The 14516-nt window shown below is 41.4% G+C and overlaps 1 non-coding gene across 1 annotated transcript; it reads right to left on the minus strand.

Annotated features, from left to right (window-relative positions):
* Positions 1–14142: 14142 nt before the first annotated feature.
* trnaa-ugc (transfer RNA alanine (anticodon UGC)) lies at positions 14143–14219 on the minus strand. Its single transcript has one exon. It is a non-coding gene; the product is annotated as a tRNA-Ala (tRNA).
* Positions 14220–14516: the final 297 nt, after the last annotated feature.

A 14516-nucleotide genomic window follows, 5' to 3' on the forward strand; every position in this document is an offset into this window, starting at 1 on the left:
GCGATGAGGAACTTATTATCAGTGCAAATCAAGATAACTTCTCTTAAAATAATTTATATTTTTGTCCTTTGTAGTTTATGTGCTTTATTGTACTATCCATTCATTGGCCTAGGACTGTGGAGACATTTGAGGAGGTTTAGGATGCGTCAGCTGTTTTTAGCTTGTACTGTTCTTCCTTCCCTATCTTTATGAACAGAAACAGATGTAGATGACTTTCTGACATAATTTCAGTCTATCTGATGTGCGCCATTGTCTTCGACCCTGCCTTCAGAGTGTTTCCCTGACAGTGTCTCTCTTTAGTCACAGTAGCAGGTTTCCCTGACCATGTCTCTCTTTAGTCACAGTAGCAGGTTTCCCTGACCCTGTCTCTCTTTAGTCACAGTAGCAGGTTTCCCTGACCATGTCTCTCTTTAGTCACAGTAGCAGGTTTCCCTGACCCTGTCTGTCTTTAGTCACAGTAGCAGGTTTCCCTGACCGTGTCTGTCTTTAGTCATAGTAGCAGGTTTCCCTGACCCTGTCTGTCTTTAGTCATAGTAGCAGGTTTCCCTGACCCTGTCTGTCTTTAGTCACAGTAGCAGGTTTCCCTGACTGTGTCTCTCTTTAGTCACAGTAGCAGGTTTCCCTGCCCATGCATCTCTTTAGTCACAGTAGCAGGTTTCCCTGACCCTGTCTGTCTTTAGTCACAGTAGCAGGTTTCCCTGACTGTGTCTCTCTTTAGTCACAGTAGCAGGTTTCCCTGACCGTGTCTGTCTTTAGTCATAGTAGCAGGTTTCCCTGACCCTGTCTGTCTTTAGTCATAGTAGCAGGTTTCCCTGACCCTGTCTGTCTTTAGTCACAGTAGCAGGTTTCCCTGACTGTGTCTCTCTTTAGTCACAGTAGCAGGTTTCCCTGCCCATGCATCTCTTTAGTCACAGTAGCAGGTTTCCCTGACCCTGTCTGTCTTTAGTCACAGTAGCAGGTTTCCCTGACTGTGTCTCTCTTTAGTCACAGTAGCAGGTTTCCCTGACCCTGTCTGTCTTTAGTCACAGTAGCAGGTTTCCCTGACTGTGTCTCTCTTTAGTCACAGTAGCAGGTTTCCCTGCCCATGCATCTCTTTAGTCACAGTAGCAGGTTTCCCTGACCCTGTCTGTCTTTAGTCACAGTAGCAGGTTTCCCTGACTGTGTCTCTCTTTAGTCACAGTAGCAGGTTTCCCTGACTGTGTCTCTCTTTAGTCACAGTAGCAGGTTTCCCTGACCGTGTCTGTCTTTAGTCACAGTAGCAGGTTTCCCTGACCCTGTCTGTCTTTAGTCACAGTAGCAGGTTTCCCTGACTGTGTCTCTCTTTAGTCACAGTAGCAGGTTTCCCTGACCCTGTCTGTCTTTAGTCACAGTAGCAGGTTTCCCTGCCCATGCATCTCTTTAGTCACAGTAGCAGGTTTCCCTGACCCTGTCTCTCTTTAGTCACAGTAGCAGGTTTCCCTGCCCATGCATCTCTTTAGTCACAGTAGCAGGTTTCCCTGACCATGTCTCTCTATAGTCACAGTAGCAGGTTTCCCTGACCATGCATCTCTTTAGTCACAGTAGCAGGTTTCCCTGACCATGTCTCTCTATAGTCACAGTAGAAGGTGACGGAAGCCGCTTCCTGTGTCACTGACATGATCGTTCAACCACAACCAGTGACAGTCCATTCCACTTCAGAGACCCAGGGACCTGCTTCCAATTTGGACCTTGTCCTACCCCCTTTAACTACCCAGTGCACTCAGCAAATATTAGCCAAATAAAACAGGGATGAATGCAGGAAAGAGACAATTAAAGCAGGGGGCTAGACTGTGGCCTCCTGTTCAGTCACACTGGGACTAGGGTTGTAAACCCCCCCCCCCCCCCCCCGCCAGGCGACAGAGAATGGACAGTTCCGCTTTGAAGTGTCTCACAGTTGGTGAAGCCAGGCGGCAAACAGTTATATAGTTACATAGTCAGTTTTCTCTGTTTCAGCAACAACTCATTTTCCTCTCCTAACACCTGGTAGTGCTTACTAGTTAAAGCCGTAATAGATTTATAGAGCCACTCCCTATGTGTTTTATGTAGTGGATCAGGTCACATGTTACCTATGAGAGGCCCATGGTGTGTGTAATGTGTTTCCTTTTACCCCAGTCATTACAGCCATGTATGGTCTCTCTCAATCTAGCTCCTTTTCAAAGGACATGTTTCTGGTTCTATACATCCCCTGACCCAGCTCTAACCAGACAAAGAGGGCAGAACCATGGTCAGTGTGAGACAAACCACACAGTTGCTTGTACATGCAGGCACACACGCATACATTTTTCATTTATTTTTTATTTAAGTTAAAGTCAGTAAGTCAGTTGAGAACAAATTCTTATTTACAATGACGGCCTACCCCTGCCAAACCCTAACCCGGACGACGCTGGGCCAATTGTGTGCCACCCCTGGAATCGAACCAGGGTCTGTAGTGACACCTCTAGCACTGAGATGCAGTGCCTTAGACCGCTGCGCCACTCGGGAGCATCATGCTCCTATACAAGCATGTGTGCCCACATGCACACCAGGGTTGGGGTCAATTAGAATAAGTGAAATGAAATTACAAGTTCATTGTTGTAATATATTCATATATTTTCAATGGCTTCTCAATAAACTGAAAAGGAGAAACCTTTTATGTAAAACAAACAAAAAAAAATATATATATATTTTAAATTCAAATCACTTGACTGACCCCAACCCTGACGCACACACATACACACACGCACATTCTCCTTTCCCCAAATGCATACTAACTTCAGTTTGCTCCTATCAGAACTCAGCTGGGTGACTCCCATACTCCCTCTTGAGACGACGTAGCCAATATACTGTAGACTTCCTCAAAACAGTCCAAATTAATCTGACGCTACTCAATAAGACTGTCATTCATTTTGACGTTTTTGCAGAGATCTTAGTTGCGCAATTTTACATTTAACTAAGAGATTTTGTTCAGTATTTCTCAAGTGAAAAAATCTTCATGTAAACGAGTCGTCCCTTGTTGAATGACAACAAACACTTCATTGAAGAATCCCTACTGTTGACTAATCACTGACGAAGGGGCGTAGACGTGGGCTACTGAACTTCGGCTTGCCTCAGGAAAGACTCTTGTGTGCACGAACAGCTGAAAAAACCTTACCGAAGACCAAAACGAACAAAAGCGTCACAAAATGTTGTCATAATATATACACAAACTATTTCATCTCTGCCCTCAGCTGGAGTTTCTAAACAGGTGGAACAGATCTCTCTCTCTCTCTTTCTCTCTCTCTCTCTCTCTCTCTCTCTCTCTCATTCAAATGGCTGCTGAGAAGAGGGAGAAAAAGAAAGTCAGAGAGAGAGAAAACCAAAAACCCAACATCCCTGTCTTCCACTCACACTGAGGACAGAGCTGCTGATGGGCCTGGGCCTTTGTCTGACACACACCACACACACACACACACACACACACACACACACACACACACACACACACACACACACACACACACACACACACACACACACACACACACACACACACACACACACACACACACACATTATTGTCATGAGGATCTCTGTAGGATGGACACATTATGAGAGCTAAGGGAGAGGAGCTCATTTAATTTAAACTCTTTAACCCCCCCCAAACCCACACTCTCCCCCTCCTTCTCTCATCCCCCTCTCCCCCTTCCATCATAGGACAAAAGAGAGCCTAGTTGAGTGATGAGAAGCCCTCTTGAGAAAGGCCAGTATTGTCATTCAACATCTGTAATGAGCTCTGAGAGGTGATGAGAGAGATGACAGAGGAGACAGGATTCACCTGATTGGATGGACAGAGAGAGGAGAGAGAATGGAGGAAAGGAGATAGGCAGTAAAGCGATCAAGAGCAATGCAGACTTGCAGAGTCATCGCAACGGGTCGATGCATGGGCTGCATCCCAAATAGCATCCTATCCCCTATACCCATCGGGCTCTGGTCAAAACTATATAGGGAATAGGGTGCCATTTGGAACACAGCCATACAGTGATAGTCAGTGAATTGATTATGGAAACATATCTTTTTATTTATTTATTTAGTGATTCCTATAATATTTAATATAATGCCCCTTAATTATTATTATACGTTTTTGTAGACATGTTTAGTACATGTAATCCCTGCAGGACAGAGAGAGAGAGAGATAGAGAGGGAGAGAGAGAGAGAGGGGATGGACAGGACCATAAAAGCCTGTGGAGAGGGACTAATGGACTGGAAACAGCACTTTACTGATCACTTGATAGTGCATGAAGTGCTAGTTAAGAAACACAGACAGACAGACAGACAGACAGACAGACAGACAGACAGACAGACAGACAGACAGACAGACAGACAGACAGACAGACAGACAGACAGACAGACAGACAGACAGACAGACAGACAGACAGACAGACAGACAGACAGACAGACAGACAGACAGACAGACAGACAGACAGACAGACAGACTATTGACATTTGAATGTACTGATGCATGTATGGACACAAAAGGTTTGCCATGCACAAAACACATTTTGCAGGATTGTGGAGAGTGAGAGACTTAAAGCTTTGACAGTACAATATATCACACAGATGACATAACCATAGAAGCACATCAATGGCTGAGTGACAGACAGGTAAAGTTAAGGGGCAGTCTGGGATTGGTACATCCATTTTGGCTGTTGTACAGAAACAATATATTGATTCTTGAAAAGCATTTATTCTTGAAAAACATATCCTATGAATGCACAATGAGCTTAGTTCAAGTATCTTATGCCATTAGACCCCAAAATATAAGCCCGTTTAAGTCCATTTTGAATAATAATGAATACATCCCGTTAATAAATACTGTATTGTGTTATAGCGCTACTGGAAAGTCCTTTCTAGCAGGAGAGTTCAGGTCTTCTGATGTTAATAACCAGCTGAGGAAGCAACACAGCCATTAGTTCAAATAAAGACATTGATCATCAGAGTTGTACATATCAGCCTCTATTTGACGCAGACAGTCAAAACTGAACATGTAATTGAATTTGGCCTTCACACAATAATGCGGTTTGGAGTGTCAGTGTTTCCTTTAAAGACACAGTTCAGACTCAGGGGTAAGAACTTCATCACACTAACTCCTGTTGTCACAGTGAGATTGAATATGACTGCATGAAAAACCAGAACCACAATATATTCTGGCGGGTGTTGAGAGTTCATCCTGAGAGACAACGAGCCCAGGACTAATGCAATGTTGTTGTGAATGAATTCTGCCCTAAGCACAAACCAAGTTACATGGACCACGTGACATCACAATGTATCTGTCTTCTATGCTTACTGGCATTCCAAATACTCTATAGAATGTCTGTAGAGAAAATGATTACTAAGTCTTGGTCAAGGTTTGGATCTCTATAGAGGCTGGGAATTTAGGTCTTTATCTGGATCTCAAAGGATCTCGTCTGGGTCTCTTGGATTTTGCTCCCTGAAATATACAGTATGCCCTGGTGGGGAAATCACTGCTAATGAGTTGTTAGCCTGTGTTTGGGCTTTAGATGTGCATATTCAAACACTCCATTCATCAACAGAGTCAGTTATGTTGTAATCTGCAATTTGTCTCATTTGGTTCAGAAAAATTGCACCAGTTGAAATAATACAACCATAAATAAAATAAAGGGAAAACAAACTCATTGAACATGAACAGGGGGATTCAAAATCTCAAAGAAAGGAACAAAACGGTGTCATTTTTAATTCTAAATGAGGCTAGATTTCTGAGGCAAGATGGTGGAAGCGGCCTGGATTCAATTGAACACAAAAAAGTATAGCCTATTTATGCAGTGTCCTTTCTAACCAAATACTTCAGATACACCTCTTTTCCTGAAAACTGAAGGGGTCCTAATATGGACACCGTATCCCTGTGAGAGGAGTCTACCTGGTGGTAGTAGTACGTTTTACCATTACCATAATCCCTCTGTGATGTCATTTGACTGTGAGATGAAGAGCAGTGATGTAGTGGCACATAAACGCATGCACACACTTTTTTATTTTGTGAATAGCGATTTAGACACATATTACGCAAAATTATATAATTTTTGTATTAGCGTTTACGCTACTTGCCTCCCTTCATTTTGATCGTGGCTCAGGGTTTGTCCACATTTTTAACACTACATCACTGAAGAAGAGCTAGGCCACTATGTAAGCAACAAGCTCTCACTGTCTCACTGCAGAAATAGACGTTCAGCCACGTTCTCAAACATCATATGTTGAAGAGTTTTTGTTATATCTGTATCAATCCAGTTCTCTAAATGTAAAAGTTAAGGGTTAAGTTAAGGTACTTATTCCCGAATGACTAAGGTAAGGATAACTAGTATGGGCTATGTGGGACGCTAGCGTCAAATCACATTTCTCAAACATACAACTATTTTACACCATTTTAAAGATACACTTCTCCTTAACCCAACCACGTTGTCCGATTTCAAAAAGGCTTTACAGCAAAACATTAGATTATGGTAGGACAGTGCCTAAAAAATAAAAGCCACACAGCCATTTTCCAAGCAAGGACAGGCGTCACAAAAACCAGAAATACAGCTAAAATTAAGCACTAACCTTTGATGATCTTCATCAGATGGCACTCATAGGACTTCATGTTACACAATACATGTATGTTTTGCTCGATAAAGTTCATATTTATATCCAAAAACCCCATTTTACATTGGCCCGTAATGTTCAGAAATGCTTTTCCTCCGAAAACATCCGGTGAATGAGCACATAAATTTATAGAAATACTCATCATAAACATTGATAAAATATTAAACTGTTATTCAAAGAATTATAGATAAACATCTCCTTAATGCAACTGCTGTGACAGATTTCAAAAAAGCTTCACGGGGAAAGCACACTTTGCAATAATCTGAGTACGGTGCTCAGAAAACAACAGCAGGCAATACAGATACCCGCCATTTTGGAGTAATCTAAAATCATAAATAGCATTATAAATATTCACTTACCTTTGATGATCTTCATCAGAATGCACTCCTAGGAATCCCAGGACCACAATAAATGTTGCTTTGTTCGATAAAGTCCATAATTTATGTCCTCTTTGTTAGCGCGTTCAGTAAGCTACTCCAAATGTAGGAAGCGTGCCGAAAATGTCACAACGAAAAGTCCAAAAAAGTTATATTTACGTTCGTAGAAACATGTCAAACGATGTATAGCATCAATCTTTCGGGCCTTTTTAACATAAAACTTCAATAATATTCCAACCGGACGGTTCCAATGTCTTGAAAAATGTAATGGAACACAGCTACCCCTCACGTGAATGCGCGCCAATGAACTCATGTCCTTTCCTGAGTCAACAACTTCCAACTTCCTTTGTTCGCTCTCTGTTCACCATAGAAGCCTCAAACAACTTTCTAAAGACTGTTGACATCTAGTGGAAGCCTTAGGAAGTGCAAAATGAACCCTAAGTCACTGTATACTGAATAGGCCCAGTCTTGAAAAACTACAAACCACTTCCTGGTTGGATTTATTCTCAGGTTTTTGCCTGCCATATTAGTTCTGTTATACTCACAGACATCATTCAAACTGTTTTAGAAACTTCAGAGTGTTTTCTATCCAAATCTACTAATAATATGCATATCCTACGTTTTGAGCCCGAGTAGTAGGTAGTTTAATTTAGGCACATCATTCATCCGAATTTCCGAATACTGCCCCCTGTCACTAAAAAGATAAGGCTTTGGGATAGGGTTAATATAAATAGAAATAAAAACAGTGTCCATGACTGGTGCAGCAGTCTAAGACACTTCATCTCAGTGCTTGAGGTGTCACTACAGACACCCTGGTTCGAATCCAGGCAGTATCACAACCGTCCGTAATTGGGAGTCCCATAGGCTGGCGCACAATTTGCCAAGCGTTGTCTGGGTTTGGCCGGTGTAGGCCGTCATTGTAAATAAGAATTTGTTCTTAACTGACTTGCCTAGTTAAATAAAGGTAAAAAATGAATCATGGGATTACACCCATCTTTCTGAGGGGTTGGGTTATTAAAAGCGGAAGTCAAATTTTGGTTGGACCTTGTGCGCAATTGACCAATAAAAGTAATTTTTTTTTAAATCACTTCAAATACTTTATCTGGGCTTGATTGAGCTTGCCTGCCTTACCGAACCAATTACCTGCAAGCTCTACATTGTGAGTGCTGCTTTGTGAACGAACCCTGTGAGACGTGAGTCTCCCCTTTTCATGTTGATCATCTAATAGTCCTTTTGATCTTATAGATATCATGGTTTATGCATGAGTCAATTTTATGCAGAATCACATTTTTCAGAGGCATGACTTTTTGACCCCTTCACTAATCTTCTACCGGTTCCCCAGTATCTCAAAGCAGTTTTTCTGAAAAACTGTTGCTATTTGGCATATGGCACAATAATTACCCAGTATTTTGTTTTTTCACTAATAGCAACAGAAGTAGTTACCCTCATATATCACCAATAACTCAGTTAAAAATGGGATATATCCAACGTTACCCTGACATTAACATAACATCAAAACAACTATTACAATCACACTATTTGGCTCCCATTGAAATCCACACACAGATCAGTCTGAGAGTATTTATCAGGAAACACGGGGTGTATCCCAAATGGCACCCTATTCCCTATATAGTGGAATACTTTTGATCAGCACCCTATGGGCCCTGATGTAGTGCACTACGTAGGGAATATGGTGTAATTTGGGACGCAGCCATGTTATTTGTGAAGGGCGCTCTAAGGAACCAAACAGAGGTCATGTCATTCCGCTGTGGGACTGACTATTTAGCCAAATGAAATATTGACTTTCCAATAGTCAGATTTAGAAGCAATACATTTCCGAGGCAGAAATCCCCTGAAAAGCTGGAAACCATCTGGTGCGGCAGCGAAAACCTTGACGGAAGTCTGTGGATGGAAAACATATAGGTCTTCGCCTCGTATCAAACTGCTTTTATCTCCACTAGATCCTCTATGTTTAAAGGCAAAGCTTGACTACGACACCCTTCGATATTCATCACCCTCCATATTGGCAAAAGGCTGAACCCCAAAATCTATGCACATACAGTACCTCAGACTTTAACATAAATCATATTGATGTCAGTGAGAGATTTCCACAGAAGTTCCACAGAGTTAAGCATGTGAATCTCGAGTCAGGATACTGCCCCTAGGGGCCTTGGATGAATATGAGCCTGATTCTCCCTCAGTGTCATCCCTGATCAGACTTCTCCCTCTAACCAACCTGCCTTCCTCTCTCTCTCTCCTCATCCCTCCTCTCTCCTCCTGCTTCTCCTCACCCCTAACTATCTCTGACAGCTGCCATGCCCCAACAACTGAGAGATCAGACCCAGCAGCTGTTTCAGGGCATGGAAGTCTCCTCTCTCTCTCTCTCTCTCTGATCTTCTCCTCCATTCTCTCTCTTTCTCTTCTCTCTCTCTCTTCTCTCTCTCTCTCTTCTCTCTCTCTCTCTTTCTCTCTCTCTCTCTCTCTCTCTCTCTCTCTCTCTCTCTCTCTCTCTCTCTCTCTCTCTCTCTTTTTCTCTGCCCTCACTCCCTCCCTCCCCCCTCTCTCCCCCCTCTCTCCCCCCTCTCTCTCTCTCTCTCTCTCTCTTTCTCTGCCCTCACTCCCTCCCTCCCCGCTCTCTCTCTCTCTCTCGCTCTCTCTCTCCGAATGATCTTCTCCTCCCTTCTCTTCACTTCTCTCACTCTCCCCCCTCTCTCTCCCTGTATCTCTCTCTCTCTCTCCCCTTATCGCTCTCTCTCTCTCTGGTGGGTGTGTATCTGATTAGGATGTTCCGGTAATGAGGTACAGATACAGAGTTAATGCACCAGGCCCATTGGAGACATGTTACCTTAGCTGACCCTGTTACATACAGAGTCCTATTCACTAGTGCACAGCGTAACAAAACCTGAGAAAATAAAGCAAACACATGAGTAAATGAGGGATACAAAGTATATTGAAAGCAGGTACTTCGACATAGGTGTGGTTCCTGAGTTAATTAAGCAATTAACATCCCATCATACTTAGGGTCATGTATAAAATGCCCAGTTGATCATTAATTTGGCTACCCTGGCTAGAAGAAGACATGTCAGTGACTTTAAAAGAAGTGTCTCAAATGGCATATAGGGTTTAAAGGGTGTGTCTCAGTCACCAGATCTCAACCCAATTGAACAACCCACTGGGCACAGACGTCAGCTCATCGTCTAGTTTTGATTTGAATTTGGTTGAGTTGTCAACTAATGTGAATTTAACAGGAAATAAACCAATATGTCATTGGATTTAGGTTCAATGTTGGGTGTAAAAAATATGAAATTCCTTTAAGTTGATTACTTTTGCAAATTCAATCAGTTTTCCACATTGATTCAACGTCATTGCATTGAATTTCTTAGTTGAAATGATGTGGAAACAATGTTGATTTAACCAGTTTTTGTCCTGTGGGAAAACAACAAATAATGGAATTTCTCATGGAAGAATGGTGTCGCATCTCTCCAATAGAGTTCCAGACAGTATGAATCTATGCCAAGGCACCTTGAAGCTGTTCTGCTGGCCTGTGGTGGCCCAATGCCCTATTAAAACACTTTATGTTTGTGTTTCCTTTATTTTGTCAGTTACCTGTATGTGCGAGTTACACATTTCTCAGTAACACATTCCTCATTGACACCAATGCCTGATTTACACAAAGTCAAGAGTTGCATGCATTTCTCAAGTTAGGATTCATCCCTAAGCAAAGTTTAAACCTGTTCATTTTAAAAAGCAATGAAACAAAACAAAGAACCAAATGTTAAATACAGATTAAGAACAGCATAAAGGCTTAAGAAAACGTGTTAAAAAGCATTTCAAGTGTTTTGCTTGTTTTCTCATCATTCATTTATGGAAATATATTTATATTCATGCAAATTATTGGTATATCTGGCTTGAGTAACTCCCACTTAACACGATTTTCCTATGTGTGCTGCTCTAGAGTATGCTATCGCTAGCAGCTAGTCTTCATTAATGATAGAAAGCATGATGCTACATGACATTAGCATTACGTAATGACGTTTAATTATGCATGTATCATATGACCAGTCACTAGCAGTGGAGGGAAGTGCTTACCCCAAAGCCAGTCATACTACAGAAATAGATCTAACATTATTTATCACCTTTTGCATGACACTCAAATGTCTGAGTAATGCCTTCATATGTTATTCAAAAGGCAAACACAACAATATAGAGAATTATAGAGGGAAATATATTTTGAGATAACAATTCATTATATAACTATATCAAAGTATAATCCTCTATCACAGTGTCATCCTGTATCACCCTGTATCACAGTATCATCCTCTATCACATTATCATCCATTATCACAGTATCATCCTCTATCACAGTATCCCAGTATCATTCTGTATCATTAACCTCTCTAGGGTAGGGGGCAGTATTTGCACGGCCGGATAAAAAACGTACCCGATTTAATCTGGTTATTACTACTGCCCAGAAACAAGAATATGCATATAATTGTTTGATTTGGATAGAAAACACCCTAAAGTTTCTAAAACTGTTTGAATGGTGTCTGTGAGTATAACAGAACTCATATGGCAGGCAAAAACCTGAGAAGATTCCTTACAGGAAGTGCCCTCTCTGACCATTTCTTGGCCTTCTACACTCTCTTTATTGAAAACTGAGGATCTCTGCTGTAACGTGACACTTCCTACGGCTCCCATAGGCTCTCAGAAGGCGGCAGAACGGTGAATGATGACTCTGGTGTCCCAGGCTGAAAAACAGTAGCGCATTTGGATAGTGGTCGATCAGAGAACAATGAGACTGGGGGCGCGTGCACGAGCCGACACCATGTTTTTATTTTTTCGTCTTTTAACGAAAACAGGGTTTCCCGGTCGGAATATTATCGCTTTTTTACGAGAAAAATCGCATAAAAATTGATTTTAAACAGCGGTTGACATGCTTCGAAGTACGGTAATGGAATATTTAGATTTTTTTTGGCACGAAATGCGTCGGGCCCTTCGTCACCCTTCGGATAGTGTCTTGAACGCACGAACAAAACAGAGGATATTTGAACATAACTATGGATTATTTTGAACCAAACCAACATTTGTTATTGAAGTAAAAAGTATTCTGTCCTAGGTGTGTCATCTGATGAAGATCATCAAAGGTTAGTGCTGCATTTAGCTGTGGTTTTGTTTTTTGTGACATTATATGCTAGCTTGAAAAATGGGTGTCTGATTATTTCTGGCTGGGTACTCTGCTGACATAATCTAATGTTTTGCTTTCGCTGTAAAGCCTTTTTGAAATCGGACAGTGTGGTTAGATAAAGGAGAGTCGTGTCTTTAAAATGCTGTAAAATAGTCATATGTTTGAAAAATGGAAGTTTTTGTATTTTTGAGGAATTTGTCATTCGCGCCACGCCTATCATTGGATATTGGAGCAGGTGTTCCGCTAGCGGAACGTCTAGATGTAAGAGGTTTTTAAAGACAAGACTCTCCTTTATCTAACCACACTGTCCGATTTCAAAAAGGCTTTACAGCGAAAGCAAAACATTAGATTATGTCAGCAGAGTACCCAGCCAGAAATAATCAGACACCCATTTTTCAAGCTAGCATATAATGTCACAAAAAAACAAAACCACAGCTAAATGCAGCACTAACCTTTGATGATCTTCATCAGATGACACACCTAGGACATTATGTTATACAATACATGCATGTTTTGTTCAATCAAGTTCATATTTATATCAAAAACCAGCTTTTTACATTAGCATGTGACGTTCAGAACTAGCATACCCCCCGCAAACTTCCGGTGAATTTACTAAATTACTCACGATAAACGTTCACAAAAAACATAACAATTATTTTAAGAATTATAGATACAGAACTCCTTTGTGCAATCGAGGTGTCCGATTTTAAAATAGCTTTTCGGTGAAAGCACATTTTGCAATATTCTGAGTAGATAGCCCAGCCATCACGGCTAGCTATTTAGACACCCACCAAGTTTAGCCCTGACCAAACTCCGATTTACTATTAGAAAAGTTTGATTACCTTTGGTGTTCTTCGTCAGAATGCACTCCCAGGACTGCTACTTCAATAACAAATGTTGGTTTGGTTCCAAATAATCCATTGTTATATCCAAATAGCGGCGTTTTGTTCGTGCGTTCAAGACACTATCCGAAGTGTAAATAAGGGTCACGCGCACGACGCATTTCGTGACAAAAGAATTCTAAATATTCCATTACCGTACTTCAAAGCATGTCAACCGCTGTTTAAAATCAATTTTTATGCCATTTTTCTCGTAAAAAAGCAATAATATTCCGACCGGGAAAGCGTGTTTACATACAAAAGAGAGAGAAAATAAAAGCATGGGATCCCCTCGTGCACGAGCCTGAGTCTCATAGTACTGTGACTGGCCACTATCCAAACGCGCTAATGTTTTTCAGCCAGGGGCTGCCTCGATATCATTCAGCTTTTTGCCGCCTTCTGAGAGCCCATGGGAGCCGTAGGAAGTGTCACGTAACAGCAGAGATCCCCTGTATTGGATAGAGATAATCAAGAAGGCCAAGAAATGGTCAGACAGGGTACTTCTTGTACAGAATCTTCTCAGGTTTTGGCCTGCCAAATGAGTTCTGTTATACTCACAGACACCATTCAAACAGTTTTAGAAACGTAGGAGTGTTTTCTATCCAAAGCTAATAATTATATGCATATTCTAGTTTCTGGGCAGGAGTAATAATCAGATTAAATTGGGTACGTTTTTTATCCGGCCGTGAAAATACTGCCCTCTAGCCATAACAGGTTAACGAGAGTCTTGTCTTTAAAATGGTGTAAAATAGCCATATGTTTGAGAAATTGAAGTAATAGCATTTCTAAGGTATTTGAATATCACGCCACGGGATTCCACTGGCTGTTGAGTAGGTGGGACGATTTCGTCCCACATACCCTAGAGAGGATTTAAGTATCACAGTATCATCAAGTTTCATCCAGTATCATCCTGTATCACAGTATCATCCAGTATCGCAGTATCATCCTTTATCACAGTATTATCCAGTATCTACATTTACATTTTAGTCATTTAGCAGACGCTCTTATCCAGAGCGACTTACATTAGTGAATGCATACATTTCATTTCATACATATTTGTTTTTTTTTCCTGTGCTGGCCCCCGTGGGAATCGAACCCACAACCCTGGCGTTGCAAACACCATGCTCTACCAACTGAGCTACAGGGAAGGCCTTCTCAGTATCATTCAGTATCACAGTATCATCCAGTATCATAAATCATCATATCTGTATCATCCTATATCACAGTATCATCCAGTATCATCCAGTATAATCCTGTATCACAGTATCATCCAGTATCATCTTGCATCACAGCATCATCCAGTATCACAGTATCTTCCAGTATCACAGTATCATCCAGTATCACAGTATCATCTAGTATCATCCAGTATCACAGTATCTCAGTATGTATCATCCAGTATCATCCATTATCATACCTGTATCATACAGTATCACAGTATTATCCAGTATC

The sequence above is a fragment of the Salmo salar genome, chromosome 26 (assembly GCF_965601325.2).
Source record: "Salmo salar chromosome 26, fSalSal1, whole genome shotgun sequence".
NCBI lineage: Eukaryota > Metazoa > Chordata > Actinopteri > Salmoniformes > Salmonidae > Salmo > Salmo salar.